We start from the raw sequence: 27,861 nt of genomic DNA on the forward strand, positions 1-27,861 counted from the left end.
TAAGATTTTATTTATTTATTCATGAGAGACACACGGGGGGGGCGGTGGGCAGAGACACAGGAAGAGGGAGAAGCAGGCTCCATAGGGAGCCTGATGTGGGATTTGATCCCGGGACTCCAGGATCACGCCTTGGGCCGAAGCAGGCGCTAAACCGCTGAGCCATCCAGGGATCCCCAAAAACAATCTTTTGTTTAATGGTGGTGATTCCATCTCAGATAGCTCCTGCTTCTTCAGTAGATGTAAGATATCTTGGAATATCTAGTATGTACTTTACCCCAATTAAAATAGTTGCCAATTCATTTAATCCACATAAGATTCCTTTGAGATATATACTATTATTATCCACATTTTACAAACAAGAAAAGTGCTAAGCATTGAGAATCAGTGACTTGGCAGTGATCAGAAAGCCAACTAATAACAAACCAGTGATTCAAACTGAGAGCTTGACTGCGAAGTCAGTACCTATTTCAAATATACCAGACAGTCTCCCAAGGTAGACCTTACATAGCTCTTGCCAATCCCTTGTTCATGTGTGGCCTAGTCCTAGGTTTATAGTCAATGTCTGCTTCCCTTCCATCCTCCAACATATGCACACGTGGAGACCTGGCCTGGCTACATCAACTACATCATCCCTCCCCTTGATTCCACCATGAGGGCTACACAAGCACAGCCAGCACCTTCGTCCACATACTATTAGTCCTCATCTCAAAAGACTGGCCTACCTTCCTCCCATCACCACCAGCCCTGCTGCAAGCCTATTAATAGGACTTTTAAAAGTCCTTTGTATCTTCAAGTCTTCCCAATTAAGAATAGAACACAGTGAGCTGAGAGCAAATAGCCAGTTGGAAGGGAATGATAACATGTAGGGCTGATAAGCAATAAAGAAGTTATGGCACTTTGGGGCACCTGGGTGGCTCAGGAGATTAAACTGCTGCTTCCACTCAGGTCATGATCTCTGGGTCCTAGGATGGAGCCTCACATCAGGGTTCCTGCTCAGTGGGGAAACTGCCTCTCTCTCTGTTCCTTTGCCCCCCTCCCCCTTGCTCTCTCTCAAATGAATAAATAAAAAAAATCTTAAAAAAAAGAAGTTATGGCACTTTAGATACTTTAAATATAATGCCTTTCATTTTTTCAATACAATTTCTCTTGACTTAAATATCTGTATCCTAGAAATTGAAATTTTTTTGTCATTACAGAAGCCATTTCTTTTCCTCTGCCTCTGTAAAAAAAAAAAAAGAAAGAAAAGAAAAAGAAAAGAAAAATTAAAATGAAGCCATTAATAGAATTCCCAATCCTAATAATTTGGTTATTTCATATTTTAAAAATGTATAATCTAAATCAATTTGAAATATTTTCTACAGCAACTATGCAAAAAATAAAATAGGAAACAATCCAGAAACAAAATGGGTTTTAAATTATTTCATGTGGATCATAGACTCTGACATTTTAAAAAAAGATTTTATATATTTATTTGAAAGAGAGAGAGCACACAAGTGCGGGGAGGGGCAGAGAGAGAGGGACAAGCAGACTCTCCACAGAGCATGAAGCCCAGAGTCAGGCTCTACCACAGGACCCTGAGATCATGACCTGAGCTAAAGTCAGACACTTAATTAACTAACTGAGCCACCCAGGCACCCCGGCTCTGACATTTTTAAAGGTATAAATGTTTTACCATTCAAGTGCCATGGTCTCTTATCATAGTGTATGTATGTTATCTGCTCCAATTGTTCTCAGACTTTGGTGCATATAAGAATCATATCTGGGGAATGAGGCAAAGAATGATGTTAAAAATCCTGGTTCCTGAGGCCTAGCCTCAAGCACCTTTGAGGATGGAGCCCAGGTAAAAATACTTTCAAGGAGCTTCTCCAATGATTCTGATGCCCACAAAGTTGGAGAAACACTGCTATATATTTGACTTTCAGGACTGAAAGATACAAGAATAGTCTGCAGACACTAAAAAAAAAATTCAGATAGTCTTGATAACATCTCTATTCCAACATTAAACACTCAATTCATATTGACCCTTCTGCTAATATCTTCATTAATTTTCCACTACTTAAATATGTCTTCGAAGAAAAGCCTAGTGTGAGTTCCCCAATATAAAAATGTGGTTTTTTTCCCCCACAAAATAGCAAATAGAAGTGCAATTAAGCCTCAAGGAAGAGTCTGGTCCTATCTGATAAAGATAAATGTACTACTCCATTTTTAAATTTTATTTATTTATTTATTTATTTATTTATTTATTTACTCTGTGATTTACAACCTTTCTTGTCAATTTATTTTCTGGGTGTGTGGGTGTTTTTACATATGTATTTGAATACACAGGCATTTAATAAGATTGGCAGCTAGACAATTAAGTTTTTCTTACTATGTAGGCTCTTGGCATTTTACATATCATCCGCTAAACTTCAACCAGCAGGCAACAACAACAAAAAATTATGTTGAAATCACTGGAGAAATACTAAAATGTGTTGTGTGTATTTGCTTCAAAAACATCTTTAATAGCTCTGTTAATACTTGTCAATCACCATGTGTTCTTGATCTTCTTGGTTATTTAAACATAATTTCTAGTTCCTTGTTGAAGTCTTTTTCTAATACATTTAGCATCTTCTACATAACTGCACATTTTTCATATTAAAATCAAAATTGCTTTCCATTTGATTTGTCTTCATCTTCCTTCAGTTGCTAAAGTTACTACTGCAATTCACAAAATATTCAAATCCCAAACTTTCCTGTTATTTGTTGAATCAAAACACTCACCTGAATGCTTTTGGGGTAATTTTATTGTATGTTTATTTCTGCAAGACAAACCATTTCAGAATGCCTAACAATAAATTACCACCTGTCTGAAGAAGTCTTGCTGTTTGAAGGGTTCTTCTAAGCTTAATTCCTTAAAGCAAAATGTAACCAGTTTATTTAACATTTTCTTCAGAAAGAAGAGCATACACAATGCAAAACTAACCTGCTTATAAGGTATATGTCATATTACTAACTCAAGACACATTACAATGAATTTTCTGAAAGCAATGGCAGTAATTCAAAACTGGAAAAGGAACTGAGGATATAAAGAGAATTAAACTTGAAGAAGGGAGACAGAGCACCAAGCTTCAGAATGATGCCTTTCAAAACATGCTTCCAAGCACAGTATTATGTGCAATCAATCAGATTCAGGTCATAGGTTGAAGAACATGTGGAACTCACAGAGAAGGTCCAATCCTCAGCCCCATGGATGGTCATCACTACAGGGAGATGACATAAAAACTACAAATTTATTTTCAAATTCTGCTTAGTGTCAAGAAGCATAATCCTAGCTGCAAAAGCGGTCGAGTGATATCTATGCTCCAGTTGCATGAGAAGAACTCAAACTGAGGTGCTGTGATCAGGGCCATGCCTTTAATCCTGCACATGAGTTGTCTAGTCTCAGCAAGTTATCAGATACTAACCAGTGAATGGCAAGAAGGCTTACATGACATAGATGGTCCTGTCATTGACCGTGCTCCAAGGGTCCTGCCTCAAGTCCCCTACATAAAGGAGCCCACGGCCCCATTCATGAAGTGCCCAGGGAAAGAGACAAAAATTTTGCTTTCATTTCATGCCCTCAATTCTTCACTTTTAGTATATTCCATTCTAGTCAAACTACCCGAGTCCCTATCCTTAACAACAGTGGTCAGACATAAGGTACACATAGTTGTCACAAATGCATCATGCATGCAGTTGTCACAAATGCACCTGAATCTTCAACAGAAGGCCAAATAATTAAACAAAAGAAAATTACTGACACAGATGGGATCAGTTAAAATAATATAATTGTGGAAAAATGAATGACAGGGTACTTCCCAGAGGCTAGTAAAAGACCAACCACTGTTAGGCTCTCCTTTGCCAGGGCAGATTCTATTGGCCTGATTAACATTCCAGGAGGAAAAGAACTGCCACGTTCAATCCTAACAGGGCTTTGATAGTCTCCTTTGGATGGAGGGAAGGGAGCTGATGATAAATATATTTTGAAAAAGAAATGTATTGCTCATGATCTCTCTTTCGCATTCCAAACCCTAGTCAGAGAAAGGCTATGGCTTTGGGGGAAGCTCTATCACTTGTGTCCTATTGCTTCATCATACAAATCAACAGCAGTTCAGTTGTGAATAGAACAGATGTGGGCCGAGACTATGAAGTCACCTGGACCAGCTGGTATAGATTTTAGCAAACGGATTTTTTCCAGGTTTCCATGCAAAGTCCTAAAATAGATAATTTTTAAAACTATTTAAATACCTCTCCTCTGGCAGAGAGGTCAAAGTTGCTGGCCTTTGATTTGTTGAATACCCTTCTCAGCTGAACTCTAATCTGTCCTGAAGGAAAACTGCAGTCATTATTTATACTTTACCTGTGAGAGCTAAAGAAATATTTACTAACAAAGAATGTTACCTACTTCAGGTATAGATTTTCCTACGATTTTCCTGTCTACTTTCAATTTGCTGGGTAAGATTTTTCTGAGCCTCTAGTCATGATGGAAGATTTTGCTCAGTCACAGAGAGAAAAATTAGATTTAGCTATGCACATTCTATACTTTATCAGAGGAGCCATAGCGGAAGGTCTATTATTGTTCACAATATCCCCTTCTAGTAGCATCAACAGGACAATGTGAAGATTCCTTTTGTTTTTAAAAAATTGACACTCAGCCCTTCCTGCTAACTTATGTCAAGCAGCTAATGCCCCCATCTATTCCTTTTTCCTATTTATATTTATTCAAAAACAAGTATCATGACACCTCTTACATGTACTTAGAACCATCTCTTCCAAACTTCCACAAAAATATCTCCTCCCCATTGAATATGCTTCTTCCAGATAATATCTCCTGCATACCAGGATAGCCTTGTCACTTTGGGAACTTCAGAGGTACCTGAATTGGCATTTCTAAATAGGGATTATATTTCTCAAGGCGGTCACAAGATCTCTCACTGCACACACTCCAGTGTGATATTGACACTCCTCCCCAGGGCAGGTGGAGGTCCACACTTCTTCCCTTTGAGTATAGATGGTCCCTGACTATAGCAGAATTGACATTTTGTGCTTTCTGAGACTAGATCGTAAAACCTAGCTTCTATCTGGTCTCTAGGAAACTCACTCTTGGAACACAGCCACCATGCTGTGAATGGATTCTAGTCTATGAAGAGGCCTCATGTGAAAAGGAACTGAGTCCCCTGCCCACAGTATGACGGAGCAACCAGATGACAGTCAGTACTGTCTTGTCAATTATGTGGATGTCTCATCTTGAATGAAACCTTCCATCAAAAATAGGGCTGTCCCAGCCATGTTGCGTGGAATACAGATGAGCCTACCCTCCCAAATCCCAACCAAATTGCAGATCCATGGGCTAAATGAATAACTATCATTGTTTTAGGCTACTAAGCTTTCAGGTAGACTGTTAGGCAGCATTTACCCAGGACGAATAAAGCGGTATAGTAACTTGATATGTTTGCCTGTTTGTTTGTGCCTGGGCAAGTGTGTATGTATGCATGCACACCTGCACATTTTTTAAATTTTTTTAAAGATTTTATTTACTTATTTATTCATGAGAGACATAGAGAGAGAGAGAGGCAGAGACACAGGCAGAGGGAGAATCAGGCTCCTTGCAGGGATCCTGACGTGGGACTTGATCCTGGGTCTCCAGGATCACACCCTGGGCCGAAGGCGGCACTAAACCGCTGAGCCACCCAGGCTGCCCACACCTGCACATTTTAAAGCACAGTACTGAGACTGCTGAAAAGGAGAATACATTACTTCTTAATCACTGAATACAGCAGTTCTGAATCTACCTTTTTAAAATCAGCCAAATGCGGATCCCATGCCCCATCCCACTGAACTGATGAAAAAACTTCATGTTCAGTCCCTCTACGGCCCCTCTTCCTATTTGCCATGATCTGAGAGAGTTGTGTTCTGTGCCAAAGTACTACAAAAGCTGTAAGAGTGAAACAAAATGCTGTTTCTGTGAGTGGTACACTTAATTTTACATATACTGGAATTCTGTTCTTCACTGAACTGTTTACTCATTTACTTGACAGACATTTACTGAGAAGTTGTAATGTGCTTACTATGCTTGGCACTATGCTAAGCACTGGGGATAAAAGATGAATTAGACTCCTTCACAATTAGATGCTAAGAACATGCCCTATGGTCATGTAATAACTGGGTTCTATATACAGAAATAACCTCTGTCTTACCACACAGAATCTCTTTAAGTATGGTGATTCCATACCTAAATATTCCACTGAGTCATGCTCAGAATATTGAGTGAGCCTGGAAGCTCCAACATTGGGGAGTCAGAGTTCCCAGAAACCTCATACAGTCTTCCCCTTTGAGCCCTTAACAACCTCTTCCCACACAAAGCAGTATTTCAAAAAAGTATCCTGTCTACCTGATAACAGATGCACATTTGTTGTATTTGCACTTCCCTTGATTCTCACTAAAGCCATAGGAGGTAGGTTAACTATTCTGATTTTTCATATGAGCAAATTGGGGCACCAAAAAAAAAAAACCGAATTTGTTTGAGGTATGCAGTTATTAAGTAATAAAGCCAGGAACTGAACCCAGACACTGTCTGCAGAGGTATTCTCAAATACTGTGCAGAGGCTGTACTACTCTGTTGCCTTCTGAACCACCAAATTCATTATGTTCAACTTTCATGTTCAATTTTTGACTAATGTGGAAGGTGGAACCATAAGTCAGATCATGACTTTCTACATTCTTCATAAAACAAAATACCATGTATTTTCATGTAAGGGTTCCTTTGTAATTTTTCCTTTAATTTTATCCACTATTTTTACAAAAATATGTTATTTGTAAGCAAGTGGTAAAACAAAACAAAACAAAACAAATGGCAATCATTTACCCATATATATATATATATATATATATATATATATATATATATATATATATATATATAGTGGAAAGCAGCTAACCAAACAGCATATTCTTACGGGCCATTACTGAATCTGGGTTAATGCCTTTGTGCATCTCTGTTCCTATATTTTTTCCTTTTGGGGTTTGCTATCTTGGCTAATGTTATCCCCTTAGAGAAGACCAAGAATTTGCAATGGCTTCTTCTCAACCGTGAATGAAAGCCAAGTATAAAGTACAAATGTGGAGTTCAATTGGCCCCAGCTTATTTCTTGCTACTCCCCACACATCTAAGCTACTTCATGTCTCCAACATATAACCCAATATTGCACATCTGTACCCTTCTTCATGATGTTGGACATCAGAATCATCTGTTTTCATGTCCTTCTTCAGTGCTGTCCACCATTTTTCTTTGGAGGGGATCCCCCCCTGAAACACTACATGGCCAGCATTCCACAAGCCTTTCTGCTGGTCAGATAAAAGTCCTCTCCCCTCCTTATTCTCTCTCTTGTGATTGTTTTTTGTACCATCTCTGCCTTCATTCAGCACCTAACTTTCTAGCTCTCTTCTGTTCATGACACTTCGCTTGAACTGCCTATCCTTGGGCACAGGACTCATCCCTAAAGGCTGCAGCATTTCAGCCACCTTTCTGTTGGATCTGGTTACCCTTGTGCTCTGGCTCCATCCAGCCTCCAGGACTCCATTCAGTAAAGAAATTTCAACCTGTTTGACTGTGGGATTGGATAGATCTAGACCATATTCTTCCTCCAAGGCCTGACTCAAAATTTATCTGGTCTAAGAAGACATCTCCAATAATGCACCATACAATAATCTTCCCTTTAAAGGCATTCTATTAGTGCTTACTTAACACTACCACTCTTCAGAGCTCACCTGAATACTTTTGATATTATTCAGCAGTCACTATGTGAGTGCTTGACTTATTTTCTCTGAACAGTCTATAAATTATGTTTTATTTTTGTTTACTTTATTCACTTTGAGATCAAATAGCTTCAGTTTAGGCACAGATATTCCATACATGCTTAATGAATGGAACAAAATAATTCCAGATCACAAAACACTGGAATTTAATAACCCTTTATATAGTAAGTCTTGGGGAAATATTCACAGGTAGGAAAGGAAATGGTGAGGAGGGTATTAAGATACAGGGAGGAGATTTTACCCAAAGACATTTTCTCCAAAATTCCAATACATCTGGGAAGTGCTTCAATTATCATGTTTTTAATATTATTGGCACATTAGGATATCTCCTATTATTCAGATGGATTTGAACAAAATAGCCACTATTCTATTACAATCATTGAATAAACTGCCTGTATGGTAAAGTTTTCTTAGAAAATGCTAATAACTTATTAAAAAGATGTTGCATTAAACCATGACAACTTAGGACCAGATGAATGTCTGTTCAGCCCCATAAATCAAGAATAAAGGCCCAACTTGTATTAATTTCACAGGTTGTAACAATAAAGGGGCTTTGGCTTGCCAAGTTCTGGGGTAAAATTTTTCTCTAGAGACACTCAAATGGGGAATAAACAAATATTAAATCTTTTTGCTCCACATGATGCCTCCAGAAATAAATTTAGTTCTCTTTGAAATAAAGATTGACATGAGTGGCTTATCCATATAAAGCACTTAGGGAGTTAATGTTTTATTTTGTTTTCTAAGAAAAACAAGAGGTGGGATGCCTGGGTGGCTCAGTGGTTGAGCATCTGCCTTTGGCTCAGGCCGTGATCTCGGGGTCATAGGATCAAGAGCACATCGGGCTCCCTATGGGGAGCCTGCTTCTCTCTTTGCCTGTGTCTCTGCCTCTCTCTCTGTGTTTCTCATGAATAAATAAAATCTTTAAAAAAAAAAAAGAATTCAATAAGCATAGCAATGTCAAAAGCTCTCTACTACAAAATAGCCACTAAGCTTTTTCAGAGAAATAACCTCAAGAAATCCTCAAAACCACCTATGGGGTGTTAACATCCTCTTTTTTCAGATGAGGAGACCAAAGATTAATGAGTTTCAATAAACAGCCAAAGTTACACAATAGCAAATGGCAAAACTTGGATTCAGTATTTAAGTTTTTTAAGTCTAGGCTCAGACAGATATTTCCCAACTACTTATTATATAATTACATAATACATTGAATTAGACACAGAACTTTGCTTCATAATTTTAACCTTAAAATGAAACCAAATTTTAAATTAGGAAGAATGGAAGATCTTGAAAAGGGGTTATGGAATGACTGTTTTCTATCTTATTTATTAACTTTTATATATAAATTTTAGCCAGACATTTTTATTGAGTATCATAGACCAAATAGGACCTTAGGTACGAAATGCTGATTGAAATGTGGATTTTTTTCAGTTTTACAGTCTTTATAATTCTGCTTTCCTCCATGTGAAGAGACAAATATTCAGGGGATAGTTCTCATGATAGTTATTAAAAATGCCAGTCACTGTTTCATCACTCTTTGTGAATAGATCTATTGTCCTGCTCACCAGAAGGGCTACCATTGTAATGATCCAGCACTGTGTATTTTCACAGACATCCTAGAATCAAAATGGTAATTATAAGTAGAAAAGAAGTCAAGTTCACATTGGAAATCATTTGCAATAGAATTTCAGAATTTTGAAATCATTGAAAATTTTGTAACTCAAGTAAAAATTATTTTAATCTGTTTTGAGGTTTCCTCTTCACGTATGCTATTTAGACCCCTATTAAAATAGCTTTTCTTGGGCCTCTCACCAACTGCAGGATTGACTCTAAACCACAAGGTGGGGGAGAGGGGAGGGAAACAAGGGTGCCAATCAAAGACCTCCTCTAGCACTGAGTACAGGAGGGTAATAACCGCTGTCTGAGATAGTTCATCACAAAGGTTCCACAATGGGAGCAGTGCTGCAGTTCTTTACAGCTAACGGAATACAGCTCAGGAAATCTGCCCCAATCCAATCTTCCACGTACAACAGCTGCCCTCGTGTCTTGAGTTTGAAAAAAACCAAAGAACACTCCTTGACCACACAGTCCAGTGGTTTGAATCTACCAGTTTTGTTGTTTTTTATTTTGTCCTGAAAGAGGCCTTGTCAAATCAGAATGAAAAGAATGTTTTGAAGCGTGAGAAAATTCAAATTTCCTATTTAAAGCCTGGAGTTCATTAGCAGGGGTATACTCACTTATTTCAAGGGTCACTGGGTTACATAGAAGAGCCTGTATCTCTGCTACCCAGGTCCCAAACCATTCACCTGAAAACAGTTTAGAAACACTCTTAAGTCTATTAGCTTTCTATGGGACCTCATTCATCTTTGCTGTGCTTTGTCTTATGATCCTGTCAAGTCAAGGGCCCTGCTTTGATTATGTGCTGCTATTCCTTTTTCTCTTGATCACTTTTCGGTTAAGTAATTGTCTCAGTTTAATTAGTTGTAATGATTAAAACTTTGTTTATATTACACTGCCATTCTATTTTGTCAATGGCACTTAGGTTAACGATTGTATTATTTACTGCCCAATACAGAAATTTTACCTGGAAGAAATAGTCTTTTTAACGGGACTTTTCTATTTATTGTACATGCGTTAAGGCTAAAATATAAGTTTTGGCAAATATGAGAAACTGCCTATTATTGACATTACAGAGTTAGACTGGAAACAAAGCGATTTTTATAACATTGTAATACGGGGAGGGAGAATGTAATGAGGATGGGTTTCAGAGACTAACAAGCCTGGGTTTGGATTCTGCATCAGGACTTACCAGCACATTTCTGAACGTAAGTGGTCTCATTTGTAAAAGAAAAACACTAATATCAACCCCCTGCAGACTGCTTGAAGATTATAGATGACAGGTATAAAGTACAGTCTTGAATCTAATGTTAGCTATTATTTGCTTTACCTTTGCCACTAACCAGCTATGCTACCTTGGGAGCACGGCTTCATTTCTTAAATAAGGATAGATAATTGCTAAATATCTATAAGGACTAGATAATTGCTACTTTTTCTGTTAAAACTCAGTTAATAAGTAAACCCGCTATTGGTTCTCTGGCATTCTCCATCAACCAGAGTTTTTTCATGTTAAAATTTTCCAGGTGAGTAAAGGTGGCATCAGTTGGAATCTGAACAGTAGCATGAGGACAAACAGACAAAAACGAAATGTCCAGCTAACACAGGGACATGAACCAGAGTAAAAACAATCACATTTAGAAGATAAAACCACAGGCGAGTGGTTAGATAATCTGTTTACAGAAGTTGTATTATGATTCCCTATCAGGTTTAACAAGTGTTCTTAGAAAAAAATCACTGGAAAAGTTTAATCAGCCTGCTTAATCTCAGCTTACTCAACTTGTAGCAATGACCATACCTGCCACCTACCTAGCTCTGCGCATTCCCATGAGAAAAAAAGGGAACTAAATACATTAAATGTGATCTTTATACTCGTTCAGTATTTCTGTTTACAATACATTTACGGTATCTGTTTATCTGCCTTGCAGGGAAACAATTTTTTTTAAACTACCCCTAAACTTTATCTCTCATCAATAGTAGTAGGTTCTATTTTTAATTTGTTTTTACTTTGATACAGCTGTACTATTTTTCTAATATATTTTGCAAAAACAACTTTATTAGCATAAACCATGTTTAATAATTCAAGCTATATAAAGACAGCAACATAGAATTTGAAACTTGAGAATATATACTTTCTTCTTTATAAATGCAGTGGCGGAGACACAGGCACCCTTTTCCCCTGTTCATGAGTGAGGGGTCAAGATAGATGAGCAAAAGAGTTTAGAAACTAAGTGCTCACACAGATCTTCTCTTATCTGAAGTCTGTAATCTACATTTGGAATAAATAAACTTTATGTAAAAATCAGCATTGTAGATGGGAGTGGGCATATGGCTAACCAGGCTGGAACTAACAGTTCCCCTATGATAGAAAAGCTCATCCTGAAACAACTTATGATGAGAAACAATAACAAAGCATTAATGGCAACGCTGTATCTACCTTCTTTTGAGCTTTTAATAATAGGTTCCATGACGCAGGACTTTTCATACATTATGTCTTGCCTGGCAGTACGTTTCTTACATTACATTGAGAAAATATATGCGTAAATATAGTTTAGATAACTTGAAATTTCATGTAATAGCTCGAAGCATTTATAATGCTCAATTAGCTCTATTAAAATTCTATACTCTCTAAACGATCAACCGCTCTTTAGACAACTAAAGGTATCAATGCATGACTGACTTTAGAAAGCTGCCCTGTTTTCAAACGCTGAGTGTGACATTTTGCAGAATTTCTCATTCCAACCTAATATGCTCACCACATCACAAGACTTCTTCCAGGGCAGTTTTTACCAATTAACCCCAAGGCAGCCTTAAGGATCTTTGCCGCTGCTCTTGCCAATCATTCTATTCCCTTCCCAACTTTGCTCTTCAACAGTATGAAGCCCTATTCCAGGCAAGAAAGAATAAAACAAACACACTGGTTATCTTCTCCAGTTCTAGTGTGGTAACCATCAGGGTCAGCCCTAAGGAAGGAATAAAACATACAATTTCCTTCTAATGCAGATACTACACATTTATTTCCATTTGTGCTTTTTATTGATTATTCTTATATGAATTGGGAAACCAGAACAAGGAGGAAATAACAACAGGTAATTAAAGCTACAGGGGAACTCTCAAAACTCTTCTTAAACCCACTCTCTCAAAGGAAGGTATGAGATTAATGCAAACTCTTAGTTTATATCCTGGGAAGAAGATTAACCCTGGTATGCTAGGACAACAATGGGGAAATAAAATAACCTTGAACTTTTCTTACGTACATATTTTCTTTAGGGTTCTCAGAAGAACTCAGGGTTCTGCGAGAATCTGGCTAAAGAATAACAAGGAAGGAGCCCACTACCTTATGTGGCTAGGTTTTTGATGCATATGGCTAGAGAACACCAGACGCACACTTCAGGACAAAGAGCCAGGTATCTTACTAACAAGTGAACAAAAGAAAACCAAATAATGGTTAGAGATGGAGGAGGTGGTAGCGTTACCCTGTCCAAGAAAAGCAGCAACCACCACCCCCTGCAGCGTATCTAAATCAAGTAGAAAGTGGCCGAATTTCAACAAAATACTGAAGATGAAGAGTTCAAAATGAATCTCTAGCCAAAGGTAAAAGACAATGAGAGAAGCTGAAGGTGAGAAGTCTCCACTCGGTGGCTGGAGACATTACTCAAGATGATGAGATGGTATGGCTTCCATCCTCAGGGAAGGTAGGGAGAAGTGAGCTAACTGGACAGGAGTGACAATCCTCATGAATGGTGGGAATCCCTGCTCCAGAATGAATGCTACTTCAGCCTAATGGGATGAAGTAGGAAGCAACCCCACTACCAGGGTAAAGTGTTAAAAGCTTCAAAGTTACTTTGCTTTTCCCAGTTCTCTAGGCTTCAGGATCTCCGTATAAAAGCTTTGATAAACAAGAACTCAAGCAATGGAAACAACAATATGGAGAAAACTACGAAGCTACACACAGGGAGAACCCGTACTGGCATCAGCGTGCTACAGGCTCTCATGAGGCTGCACTCTGTTTTTTTTGCCCAGATCCACGTCTTAGAGCCTTAGCATCACCTCCTACCTCAGCCAGCTCAGCGCCCTCGCTTCTGGGGGGCTTCCGCTTCCTAGACCTTGAGAAGGTCTGGCAGACACAGCTTAGGAAGTGAAGCGGCCAAAGCAGAGTGGTGGCGATGCCAACGATGTCACTGCAGGAGAAGAGAACCCAGGCTCCTGGGATGCTGAGAGCTCACAGGGCTGGATCTGACACTCCTGATGCATCACACAGGCACCCTCATCCTGTTGACTCTGTAATACGTTCTGCAAGTAGAAGAAAGAAGTTAAAGCCCTCAATGCCAATGCCCATACATGAAAGGGCATCACCTCAGAGCCAGTTCATGCTGTATCTGGGCCCAAGGATCCTGGTGTGTTCCTCAAGCTTTTTATCCCCACTTCCTCCCACTCCAGGTGGTGAGTTGTCATTATTTTTTCTAGAAAAATGTGGCAAACCCAGACTTTTGACACCCCATGCCTCACCCCTACCTCAGTGGGAGGGTCAGGATCACCTTCCTGAGCCCTGAATACCATCAGCTTTGTATCCACCACCTCATCTTCTTCACTTGGTGGTAGTACCAAAGGTGTTGGAAGGATAGGAGGGCGGTGGGTGGCCACTTTCTCCTTTCTCTTGCTCTTTCTCATTCTCTTTGGCCTTCCTAAGATGTCTATGCTTTTTTGGAAGTGGATCTAACTTTCTCTTCTGGACTGGAGGCATGACAGGATCTTGTGAAACGTCACCCACCTGACTCTCAGATGTCCTCTCCAATGGCTCTGATGATGATTCCATATTTCTCTTCAGAGGGTCATTCTCCCATAGGTGGAAGCGCTCCTCTGTATCTTGAGTATCTGGTTATGTGTTCAAGTCATCAGTGACATGTTTTGGGATAGAAATTGGAGATTCCCAACCTCTTTCATTGAAAGTTTTTTTTTACCCAAGATGCTGACCCCAGCCAGCTTTGCACAAAACACAAAGCTCACAACAAAAGGACCAAGAGCCAAATGCAAAAGGAGGTAGTTAGTACCCTGAATCTTTCCAATCCTTTATCCTCAGCTGTCATAGACACAATACTATACTAATCCCAGATTTCCCTTCTGGACTTATCTAAGGAATTCAACGGCCTTCAGATAGTCCTCAGTTCATTCTTCTTGGCCTGGGAGATCACAGATTTCCTAAAAGGAGAGAAAATCACTGAAGTAATTGCTCCATGGACAGTGGAGATCCTCCTACTCATAGAAAATGTATGGTTTAATAAGACTCTGACAAACCTAGCATGAATTCCTCAGAAGAAACGGTATTTAGCAATTTAACCAAATTTCCAAAGTAATATTTTTAAAAGTAAGAAAATTATCCTTGTATATCAGAATCACCAGGGATGCTCTTTGAAAAAGCAGATTTCTGGGATGTACCCCAGACCTATAATCAGAACCTCTAATGCTGGGTTGCAGGAATTTGCATTTTTTCCCCAGTAACCTACACTCTAAAATCTGCATTTTTAAAACCTGAAAACTGTTCCTTTGGAAGAACACTAGATCCAATATTTTATGGGGCCATGTGGATAACTATTCTTAAAAACATGCCACTCTCCCCTGTAGGTTTTCCCTAATCATCTCAGCCCATAATGATCTCTCTTCTCTGAACTCATTTAGTCATTATCATTCATTTTGGTATGTTATCCTTTATTACCTTCTATTATAATTTAACTTCTAAACCTTGTCTTCTAACCAGATTATAACCTCTGTCTTCTAACCAGATTGTAAGCTTCTTAGACTTGTTAGTTTTCTATGGTGGCTTGCCAGTATTAGTGCTTCATAAACTGAGGAAGTTAGATATAAATATGAATAGGTTTATATCCCAGTGTACAACAATTGATATGAGGCTGCTCTATAGTTAGAGTTATAGAGCAACAGAATGCTAAAAAGGACATAGGCCCTAGGGACAACCTAATCTGATTCCCCAAATTTACAGACAGGGAAGCTAAGGCTCAAGTAAGATAATAGTCTGCCTAAAGCTGGGGTTGACGCATTTTTCTGTAAAGGGCCAGATATTTTAGACTCTGTGGCCCTACGGTCTTGTCATAAATATTCTTCTCTGCATGGTAGCACAAAGGAATAAGTAAACAAAGAGTCATAGCTGTGTTCTAATAAAACTTTATTTACAAAAACAAGTGGTAGGTCAGAATTGGCAGCAGAATGTCATGTGTCAACCCCCAGCCTAAAGTCATACAACTAGTTAGCAGGTTAGCTAGGATTAGAAATCAAGTCACCTCATTCCCAGCAAGTGCTCTTTCCACAAAGGAGTAGACAACTATAGAATGAGAAAGAACTTTTTCAATTAAAAGAGGGGCATTAAAGGAAAGAGAGATCAAAATACGTCTGCATATGTTGTACTTCCAAGATGGTTTTTGATGACCATTGGCCATTTACACAAACAACTAGTAGCTGAATTCTGAAACTGGCCAATTTTCAAACAGATCCATCAACTGGGAAGAGGGTAGAGTACACTGAATATTTTCTGTTACACCTGCCCAGGAAAGCATATTATTTGGTCCCTTTTTTACTAAGCAAAAACCCTACAGATAGGTAAAATACTATCATTCACTTCTTGAAATTATTGTGGCATAGTGAGTAGAGTTCTGCCGTGCACAGTCCAGTGACCCAAAGTTTCAAGTAATTACCAGAGGAACACAGGGGCAGAGATAGGATAGGTTATCTAAGAAGCTAAAACCTCACTTCCTAACCCAAGATGCTCTTTAATAATGAAAGTGACCCTACTATTAAAGATTAAGCAACCAAAATCTTGAGGTTATTTTATATTCTTGGCTTTCTGAAAACTCTGAGGTCCATCCAGAACACTCTGTTCTATTTTTATTTCTAGCCTAATGTGTTCCTTATGTCATTACTTTGCTTTCACAAAGCAGATGATTAACAAATATTTGCTGACTGATGGATTAATAGGTGGATGAGTAAATAAATGAATGTATGAACCAAATGTTACTAGAAAGTTCCTTGGTTTTGTGGTTGTAAAAATAAACCAGAGTTATACATTCTGCAAGAGGATGTCTAATACTTTTTAAGTTACCCCTCAATGAAGCTAATAGTGCCTTCACATAGTAAATGTCAATAAAATTTTTATGAATGAATTCAAGCATTTGATGTAAGCAACTTAAATTACATGTCAAGTACAAAGTTATACTGCTCATCACACCAAAAAATGGTATCCAAGTACAGAATTTATGTACAAACACATTAACATGGAATTTGTAATTAGCTTCAGTTCCACACTATTAGGAGAGTTTGGTAAAATCATTGAGAGAAGAAAGCTCCATGGAATGAATGAATGAGAGAATGCAGGCTCAGGTTTAATCTGCAGCCTCCAGCAGAAACAACTACGCAGACAGCAACTACAGAAGCAGCAGCCCTAGATACCCCCCAAAGATGTGGGGTGAGGATGCTAAAAGAACAGTCAGCTGAACAAATTCAAGCCTCTGAAAGTTAACTTGGCTTCTTCACCGCCCTGGCAATGGACCAGGGCCAGGCCCTCATCATGCCTCAACTGTATTTTGACAAGGCTCTACTTCCTCTACCCCACTCTCCACAAAGGAGCTAGAACGGTCTCTCAGAAACCAATCTGACCTGTCACCCTCCTATTTAAACCTCTGCTCCCTAGTCCCCCAGCAAGATACTGGTCCTTTGTGATCTGACTCCATGTCTCCTGTCCCACCTCAAGTCTACCACTCACCCTCAGATGACTGTTGGAGAAGACAGACCACTTGCCATTTACTGACGGCACAGTACTTTCTGAAACACTCTTCCGTTCGCCTACAATGCCCTTTCCCTCTTCACTACCTGGCCTAGATCTAAGTATTATCTTTTCTTAGAAGACTTAGCTGACTTCATCAAACGGGGAGGGAAAAAAAGGATTCAATTTATGTAACATCCTCTACCTACTAAAATTATCCCACTGACTTTAAGCTGTTTAGATATCTTTCACTAGACTCGGTGCTCCCTGAAGGCAGGAATTCTTGCTTCTCACTTGATTCCTAGCATCTCTGTGATGCCTGGCACCTGGGAGGTGGTCAGGGTTTATGGACTTCAAAATGCAGTTGTTTGGTCTGCCTCCAGGGCCTGGGCTAGAGGCCACTTCACCTCTACCCCACTCTCTCTGAATAAACAAATATGCTGAAGTTTGGGGGACAAAACTGAGAAGCTATGGCCCGAACTAAGGGCCATAAATCCAGCTACCAATACAAAGCCTATGTCATAAACAGCAGGTTTCACTTAGGAAAGAGCAAGCTGCTCAGGCAGTGGTTCTACCCTAGCACAACTCTATCCTAGGAGCCTCCTCCCACCCACTTCCTCATGACAGTACAAGGAAGCCAAGCCTAGTGAAGGAGGTCCTCCTCAAACCGCTAGCTCACTGCAAACACACTTTCTCCAATCTGTACCACACTTCTCTGTCTTGCTGGTCAACTCTCAGCACTCCTTACTCATCCCTGCTTCCCCACCCTGCTCCATGTAGGAGCCTCCCCATATTCTCAGTGATGCCTGTATTGCAAGTTTTTACCCACAGTCAGCATTCTCACTTTGTATGACATATGCCAAACTCCAGGCCTAGATTCATTCTTACAGCACCCCTTCCTGGGGAACCTGTCCCTGGAGAGTTAGATGTGCTCAGAGAAGGGATACCATTCAACCCACAGAAGTCACCTGCCTGACAAGAGGTAAAAGAGGTTTATGTTGCATCAATCTCACGGACTCTGGAGCCCATGATTTCCCCGGATTTCACACATCAGAAATTATTGGGTATATAATACAAGTGAATTCACATGTTACACTCTGAGTCCATTTGTCTCCATAAACCTGTTGCACTTCAGCTTTCTTTGTGATAGATTTTTCCCCCATTTTCACATATTACTTGAAGCAAAGCAGGGAGTATTAAAGCCCTTGGATGAATGTGCTGCCTAAGCAGACTCAAAGCCAACTGAGAAGTCCTAAAACAACAAATTCTTGGCCACTGAACTTATGGCTAGTCCTTCAGGAGAGACGAGAGAAAAATTTCACTGATCATCACTGACAGTGAAGTGACTATCCTTGTTTAAAAATGGGAAAGAAATGATTGGCACGAACTCACTTTGCTTCTCAGTGACTCTCTGGAGAATTAAATAACTGAAGCATAGGACAACAATTTTCTTTGAAGATGACCTTTCATATTAAATGAAAAGCCAAGGAGCTAGTCCAGAGGGAAAGAAAATGAATAATCTGTGAGGGCAAGTGCTCAGTTCTGAGTAGACAGTAACAAAGAGACTAAAATATGATCACAAACATTGCAGAATGTCACATGACAAATTAAGTATCTTTTCATTTTCAGGGTAATATTTATTGAGAGCCTACTATGAATCAGATATTGGGAAAGTTGTTCTTTGATAAAAAACAAAACATATACTTGATCAATGTAATTTAAATCAGCTGTTTTCTAATGTTAGCAGGCTTAAGAATTACATGGAAGGCCTTTAAAACAGATTTCTGGGGCCCACTCCTCGTGTTTCTGCTTCAGTGGGTCTGGATGAGCACATTAGAATATATACATTTCTTTTTTTTTTTTTTAAGATTCTATTTATTTATTTATTTATTCATGAGAGACAGAGAGAGAGAGAGACAGAGAGAGAGAGAGAGAGACAGAGAGAGGCTGAGACACAGGCAGAGGGAAGCAGGCTCCATGCAGGGAGCCCAACATGGGACTCGATCCCGGGTCTCCAGGATCACGCCCTGAGCTGAAGGCTGTGCTAAACCGCTGAGCCACATGGACTGCCCCAGAATATATATTTCTAACAAGTTCTTGGGTGGTGCTGCCGGTCTGGAGACTGCACTTTTGAAAACCACTGAATTGGAGCATTTCTGGTTGAAAGATGAGACACACAGAGTAAGAACAGATTGTGGGAGTCGGAGGGCATTCTCTTTTTGTTTTTTATAAATTTATTTTTTATTGGTGTTCAATTTGCCAACATATAGAATAACACCCAGTGCTCATCCCACCAAGTGCCCCCCTCAGTGCCCATCACCCAGTCACCCTCCCTTCCCCCCCCTAGTTCGTTTCCCAGAGTTAGGAGTCTCTCATGTTCTGTCTCCCTTTCTGGTATTTCCCACTCATTTTTTCTCCTTTCCCTTTTATTCCCTGTCACTATTTTTTATATTCCCCAAATGAATGAGACCATATAATGTTTGTCCCTCTCCGACTGACTTATTTCACTCAGCAAAATATCCTCCAGTTCCATCCACATCGAAGCAATTGGTGGGTATTTGTCGTTTCTAATGGCTGAGTAATATTCCACTGTATACATAGACCACATCTTCTTTATCCATTCATCTTTCGATGGACACTGAGGCTCCTTCCACAGTTTAGCTATTGTGGACATTGCTGCTATAAATATCGGGGTGCAGGGGTCCCAGCGTTTCACTGCATCTGTATCTTTGGGGTAAATCCCCAGCAGTGCAATTGCTGGGTCGTGGGGCAGATCTATTTTTAACTCTTTGAGGAACCTTCACACAGTTTTCCAGAATGGCTGCACCAGTTCACATTCCCACCAACAGTGTAGGAGGGTTCCCCTTTCTCCACATCCTCTCCACCATTTGTGGTTTCCTGCCTTGTTAATTTTCCCCATTCTCACTGGTGTGAAGTGGTATCTCATTGTGGTTTTCATTTGTATTTCCCTGATGGCCAGTGATGCAGAGCATTTTCTCATGTGCTTGTTGGCCATGTCTATGTCTTCCTCTGTGAGATTTCTGTTCATGTCTTTTGCCCATTTCATGATTGGATTGTTTGTTTCTTTGCTGTTGAGTTTAATAAGTTTTTTATAGATTCGGAGGGCATTCCTAACCATGTATGACCAGATGAAGTGCATGGGCTCTGAAGTGATTATCCGCTGGGTGAAGTGATTATCCGCTGGGTTGACTCCTCCAGCCATGCTGCTATCCCACCCACATCTTGAGCTGTTGGGATGATATGGTCAGAAGGCAGTATGATTGAAATGTGGATAGCTGTGGATTGCCTCTGGGCTTGCCCATGGGTCTTTCTCCAGGAGCACTTCTGTCCCCCCAACAACTCTCCTTCAGTCTCAATCTCAGACCAGTTACAAGCTTCAGAATGCGAATGTCACAGACACTCTCTATTAAAAGGCTAGGAATGGGGACGCCCGGATGGCTCAGCGGTTAAGCTCTGCTTTCTGCTCAGGGCGTGATCCCACAGTTCAGGGATACAATCCTACACATCAAGCTCCCTGAGGAGAGCCTGCTTCTCCCTCTGCCTATGTCTCTGCCTCTTTCTCTGTACTTCTCATGAATGAATGAATGAATGAATGAATGAATAAATAAATAAATAAATAAATAAATAAAGGCTAGGAATGCACATATAAAGTAGCCATGAAATAGTTTCATTTTTCTAAAGAAAATATGTGAAAATTATCCCTTTATTAAGTTCTTGCTCTTTTCTAAAATTTCATCAATTCTTTTTAAAACTTTACCCCTCTGGGCTGAAAGGGAGTGCAGAAAAGAGCAGTGGTAACCTTTGATTTAGCCTAATAAAACAATAACAACACACTTAGTGGGTGGTTAAATCTGATAATATTTTGTGCTGAATTTTCTGTAGTAATTCAATTAAAAATCCTGAGGCTGGCCAATAGAAAGCATACAGATCACCAAAGTTTTATAGTATTACATATTTGGTCTTAAAATAGCCTATATTAATTTGGTGTCTTTATTTATTAACCTAAATAGTTCAAGCAGAGTTTCTCCTAAATGTAATTTAGGATAACCTTTTATATCTGTACTGCTGAAAAACTTCAGCTGGCTCACATCATTATGGTGCTTAAAATTCCAATTAAAGTAAGGGAAACACTAATCAGAGAGCATATTATAAAAGCTATATTAATATGACTGCCACAGTATCACCATTGGTTCTGGGGAATCAATTCATGCTGGCTCCTCTATGTCCTCCTTCAATCAGCAAGGCCCCTCGAAAAGGTAATATTCCACTCAAAGCAAGCTGAAGCCATTCAGAATCACTGAATCGTTTGGTCACATCTAACTCTTGCCAGGGTTCCTAGCCAAAGAATCAATGATCCTGGGCTCTCTTCATGCCTTCCCTAATGACAGACTTGGAACATTCCAGAAAACTTTAGCACTTCCTTTTTTAACCATAAATTGTGCATAACTCTTCCAAATTCTTAGTCTATAATTTCTCATAAAACTCTTTGAGATCCTCTGGTGAAGATAAATGGCAAGAGTTATTGGACTTTAAATTGTTATCCTTCAATGTTATATGCACTGGATCATAACTCTATGGCTTTGGTTCCCTCATAAAACTAAACCACGAAGCCATTCTTTTCATTTCAAGCTTAACAGCACACAGGCCCATGGGTGATGCAATATAAACACTCTTGAGTAATTTCTCAAAACCAAATCTCTTCTGCAAAAACAGACTTGCAATTCGGTGGTGTATAATCTCTCCTCTGAACCTGTGAAGTTTGTAGTTCTCAGGCCACCCAAGTGGAATGGAGAGAACAGTGTTCATGTGTAGAAGGAGGATAGGACTAAGACTTGTCTGTAGCTATAGAACTTAGAGTTAGTCCCAGCTCCACCACTCTGTTGCCCTAGACAAGTCATCAAGTCAGGTGATTGTTTTGGGGGGGAAAGGTGAGACTTCAGGTTTACCAATTTTTTTTTTTCCCCAGGTTCACAGAATTAGTTTAATCAAAACTACTGGTTCATGATATACTCTCATTATTGCTCCATGCATGGACTTCTTTTATATTTATTGTCTTAAATGTCATTTTTAAGACATATACTCTTAGATATATACCTGAGAAAAAGTCATGAGAAATATGCATTAGAAATATGTATATGTTTATAGATATAGAGACACTATATACAATACAAAAAGCCTGGAAAAAATCCAAATGTCCACCAACAGGATAATGTGGTAGATTCCCACAATGGAATAGTAAACAAGAGCCAAATGAAGAAACCACAGCTATTGTGATAATACAGAGTCACTGGTTTTAAGTCTTTCTTTTGCCCTCTTAAATGGAGACAATGCCACTTTTCTTTTCTTTTCCTGAAGATTAATGTAAAAATCCTTTGAAAATGTGTTAATTATTTTCTTCCTATATTCTCTATACTTTCGTCATATAAGAATTAATCTGGAAACATCATGGTGATGAACACGGAAACAGTATAATCAGGCTGATACTAATTTAGAGTTACACTTCTGGGGTTCAACTCCCTAATCTAGCAATTATTTCCTGTGTGGACTCAGGTAAATTAACCTCTCTAAACCATTGTTTGCTTTCATGTGAAGTGGAAATAAAATTAGTATCTACTTGAAGCGTGTGGGCGGCTCAGTCGGTTGAGCATCTGACTCTTGATTTCAAATCAGGTCATTATCTCAGGGTTGTCAGATCAAGCCCCAAATCAGGCTCCACACTCATGCTTAAGATTCTCTCTCCCTGTCTCTCCCTGCCCCCATCTATCTATGTCTCTCCCTCTCTTTCTCCTCCTCTCTCCCTCTCTAAAAAAATAAATATCTATTTACAAGTGCTTCATCAAGGTAATCCCAGTACTTATTGTACTGCCTGATATATCATAACAAGTGTTCACATCATCAATAACTATCATAATAACAGAGATCCTTAACATTTATCAAGTGAAAATAGTTACTTTCCCCTGTGCATACCTTACTCACCATTCGCTCATCCAATACAACACATGAGCGCTAATGCACACATAGATTTTCTTTGCTTTTGCCCATTCTTCAGCTCCTCATACCTAGATGAACACTGAGGATAATAAACACAATAATTAGGCCCAGAGTTCCTGCCTTGGACATCAGGACAGAAATAGGAACAATTTTAGCAGGTTATAGCACCCTCAAATATAAAGTTCTCCCCAAAAGAATTTTTCTCAGGATTTCCATTAAAAGCAAAGTTCATCTGCATTTTATTTAAAAGACCTGCAAACGGGGAGAGGCAACCATTTCCACAATCCACACACAGTACTAAAAAAGTGTGGGGATAATTCTTTAAATGTAATGTAACAAAAATAAATAAATAAATAATAAATAAATAAATAAATAAATAAATAAATAAATAAATGTAATGTAACCTAGTTGCAGTAAGGATTAAACTACAGTATTTGAAACATAAATGTTTTGAAGAACATACTTTACATTCACTAAATTTGTTAAACCAGGTGTGGGCAGGTCATAATGGAAGATGCTGGGACCTGAAACTAGACCTGCTACCAGGGAGGATGGCCCAGTTGCAGGTGCTGGGAGAGTGTCCACTCTGGCAGGCAGAACAAAGTAGCTAAAAAACATGGTAATACATAAGAGCTGATAATGCAGCTAGGAAGCTGGCATCAGGAGGCAAACATGAAACAGCGGAAGTTCACTGGATAGGAAAGCACGGCATGGTGCCAAGGAATTCAGAAGCAAACAGTGCCCCAAGATGCAGGCAGGCAGCATCAGACAGCCTAACCGGTGACAGCAGAGCCTCGGTCAGCCTCTGGTGCACCCTGATGGCTGAGAGAGGGGAGGAATGGCAAGGTGAGGTTCTTTGAGGACCTGGGGAAACCTGGCAAATTCCTGAGACACAACTCAGTATAAGAACTGCGGTGAGAGACTGAACCCAAAGAACAAGAAATATAGATGATTCTAGAAATATGGCATAAGGCAAAGGTGGGCCAAAAGCCTAACTAATGTGATGCTGAGAAACAAGAGATGTTGAGTTACAGTTCCTTTAATGCCTCCTACCTCAGATCTCAGGTCTAGTCACAGAATGCCTAGAAGAGCCTAGAAGAGTGAACAAGACACGGTCATGATGACGGCACTGGGCAGAGGGGTGGGCAGCAGAAACTAGAGAACAGGAAGGACTTGATGATAACAAGATCAAGAAACCTGAGCCAGCAGCTCCAAAATTACAGTCACTATAATTACCTTGAAACTTTGCAAGCAAGTAGCAGCTCTCTTATTTAAACCAAACCCCAGCACCACCACCACAAAAATAATTAGGAAAGTCCATGTGAGTTTGTTTTAATGAACTTGACCTATAGTGTTAACAAAAAAAAAAAAAAAAAAAAAAGGCCACTAATCATCAGGGAAATGCAAATCACAACCACAATGAAATAGCACCTCACACCTGTCAGAACGGCTAGTATCAAAAAGACAAGAAATAACAAGTGTTGGCAAGGATGTGGAGAATGGGGAACCCTTGTGTACTGTTGGTAGGAATATAAATTAGTGCAGCCACTATGGAAAACAGTATGAAGCTTCCTCAAAAACTTAAAAATAGAAATAGCAATTTCACTACTGGATATCTACCTGAAGAAAATGAAAACTTGAATTTAAAAAGGTATGTACACCCCTATGTTTATTGCAGCATTATTTATGATAGCCAAGATATGGAAACAGCCTAAGTGTCCATCAGTGGATAAATGGATAAAGAAAATATGGTGTATACACACACACACACACATATATATAAAAGAACATCACTTAGCCGTAAAGAAGAATGAAATCTCAGCATTTGCAACAGCTGTATGTGACCACATGGACCTTGACAGTATTATGCTAAATAAATCAGAGAAAGACAAATACAGCATTATTTCATTTAATATGGACTCTAAAAAAGTAAAACAAACAAAACAAAGAAAGTCAAACACAAACTCACTGATACAGAGAACAGACTGGTGGTTGCCAGAGGGATGGGGCTAGGGTTGGCGGTGGCAAAATAGGTTAACGGGATCAAGAAGTACAGACCTCTAGTTTTAAAATCAATAAGTCATGGGGATGCAACGTACAGTATGGGGAATATAGTCAATCATAATAATTTGGTATGGAGACACATCCACAAATGTCTCTTATACCCATGGCCTAATGCATTTAAAAGAATCACCCCAAAGCCATCCTTAGAAGTCAAGGATCTCCCTTGAGGGTGTGAACATTCATGAGACGGCAGCCTACCCCTTACAAGGGTAATGACCACTGGCATCCTGGACCTCTAGACTATGCAGATGCAACCCATCAACAAAGTTCATAGTCAATGTCAGCATGTCCTGATAAGCGGGGGATCTTTAGCTGAATAGGTATTCATGAGCAACTGCTCCTGGAGTGCTCCAAAGCCTGATAATTAACAGCTGTGTGCTGCAATTAATTTTTATTTATGCCTTAGATATTCAGGCAAGATATTATTTCTTATGTATGACAGATTCATATTTCATACTGAGTCTCAAAGCAGCAATAAGAAAAACAGCATCAATTTTGGTTTTGTTTTTATTTTCTTAATTCAACTGCTCTGCCATTTGTATCTCAAAACACTGCGCTGCCTTGTATTCAGCGAGCAAATTCCAAAGCCCATACAAGGGGACCATGAGGGAAAAATTGGCAAAGCCATCCAAGGCTTTCCCCCAGGCATTCACAAACCCTTCGAGAGTGCCAGAAGGCACAGTCTAAATTAAGGCGATGACACTGAGGTCTCAGCAGTCCCAATTCACCTCCATGGCCCCTGTGGGCATGTTATTTCATTCAGTGATTGTTAATTGATGTCCACCATGCACACGGCACTGTTCAAAGGTTTGCAAAATGAAGAGATTGGAGAGGGTTTTCCAGATTCTTCCAGCTTTGTAATTTTACAAGTTAGTAAATCTAGAAAACACGGACTAGGACCTCAAGGAGTTGACATTTCTGAAGGTGAGACCACAAAGAAAAATATCCTAATACAAGGCAGGATCAGGAAGTACCAAATACAAGGGGCAACTGTTTTAAAAGGAGAGAGTGCTTTGAACACCGGGTTGCAGAGCTCTGTGGCAGTGGTTCTCGAACTCCATCATGCATCCGGGTTGTTAAAACAGATCAGTGGGCCTGACCACCAGAGTTTCCAATTCAGCGGGTCCAGAGTAGGGTCCCGAATTTACATTTCTCACAACTTTCCAAGTAATGCTAATATTGGTGGTTCAAGAGCCACATCTTCAGGCCCAGTGCTCCATGGGAAGCTATCAAAGTTCACCGCATAGTACAAAACCATGATGGAAGCAGTGTTTTGAACAGGTAACCTAGATATAGCAGGTAAGACCAACTAAAAGGAGGTCAACAGATTCACAACAGGCCCTAGGGAGGGCAACAGTCAAGGCCAGAGGACTTGGATTTCAAAGAAAGATCAGCCTGACTAGCACAGAATTGACTTGACTATTGAATCGGCTATTTGGTGACTTGAGCTCAAAAGGACTCCTGATGCCCAGAACGGGACCTTGAGTGAATTTAATTTAGCGGTGCTGTGTCTGAATAGCTCCAGGGAGGGTAAAGAATCCCTTGGAAACCACATCTAGCCTTAATTTGGAGCTGTCCAGATCGCCCAGGCATGAGAAGTTCAGAAGCCTCTATTCATACCTTTCTCAAATTTCTCACAGTACTCGAAATCCCACCATTTGAGTCACTACTTTAGATTGAGGTGCTGACACCCTAAAGCCTATCAAAGGTAGTGTGTATCACCCTGCCCCTCAATTAGGAACTCATGCTCCTCTGTCATTCCCAGGGGATGAAAGTGGTTTTTCTCTTAAAACTCCAGCTTTAGGAACTCAGTTCTTTCCTAGTGAGTCATTTGGATCCTCACACATTCCAGCCAGTAATTTAAGACCTAAGAATCTCGGCAGCTTTACTACAGGGAGAGGAATTTTGGAACAGGAGTTCTATGCATGTCAGCAAATTGCAGGTATGTGGTGGTTACCAAGCTGCCTTCCTCGCTTCCCTTCAAAGGATGCTTGCCTCACTGTTTCAGGTGAGCCAGCCAAGGCTGCTTAGCACCCACCCCTCACCACCCCTCTTCTCTCAGCCTCCCTCGGCCAAATGGCCCAACAGCTTTAGCTACTTCACTCCCATCTGCCCTTCCCCACACCTCTTTCCCACAGGACATTCCTAACCTCTGTCAGATGGTTACAGAGTTTAAGCTCAGTAACAGGGGAATCTGTCTGAAGTCACCCGAGCTTCTTGTCCCCAAGACATGCCCCATCTTGCTTTGCTCCCCCAGCTGTTCTGGTAGGTCACAGTATGCCAAAGTCTCTCTGTCCCTGTTTCTTGTGGATGTGGGGCCTACTGACTGGTATCTGTCACTTTGTCAGCCTTGGCCCTAGCCTAATCCTTTCTCAAACATTTCTGAGCGAATCCATAGCCATCCGTAATTCACCCTATCCCTTTCTGAGAAACAGCAACAAGTCAAAGAGCTTAAACAATGGTCTTTGCAATTCATTGTCCAAAGCACAGAGCTTCCACGGTTCCACGTGGAGGAGATTCCAGGCAGATTCCCTAGCCCACCTCTATCTGCTCCTCCCCAGTTTGCTCAC

General features: G+C 39.9%; 1 long non-coding RNA gene across 9 annotated transcripts in view; it reads right to left on the minus strand.

Annotated features, from left to right (window-relative positions):
- The window catches only part of LOC112678658 (uncharacterized), a 97,470-nt gene that overhangs the window by 22,265 nt on the left and 47,344 nt on the right, over positions 1-27,861 (minus strand). For 2 of the 9 annotated variants that reach the window (XR_003147766.3, XR_003147754.3), the window contains exons 4-6: positions 23,213-23,306; positions 14,219-14,646; positions 13,505-13,740 (exon numbers count right to left, since the gene is read on the minus strand). This is a non-coding gene — a long non-coding RNA (uncharacterized LOC112678658). Of the gene's footprint in view, positions 1-6,981; positions 9,450-10,070; positions 10,140-10,160; positions 13,741-14,218; positions 14,647-23,203; positions 23,307-27,861 lie in introns of those variants that run through there. The other 7 variants (XR_003147748.3, XR_003147759.3, XR_004811478.2 and 4 more) reach the window with 7 other exon arrangements.

Source organism: Canis lupus, chromosome 33 (assembly GCF_003254725.2).
Source record: "Canis lupus dingo isolate Sandy chromosome 33, ASM325472v2, whole genome shotgun sequence".
In the NCBI taxonomy this organism is placed as follows: domain Eukaryota; kingdom Metazoa; phylum Chordata; class Mammalia; order Carnivora; family Canidae; genus Canis; species Canis lupus.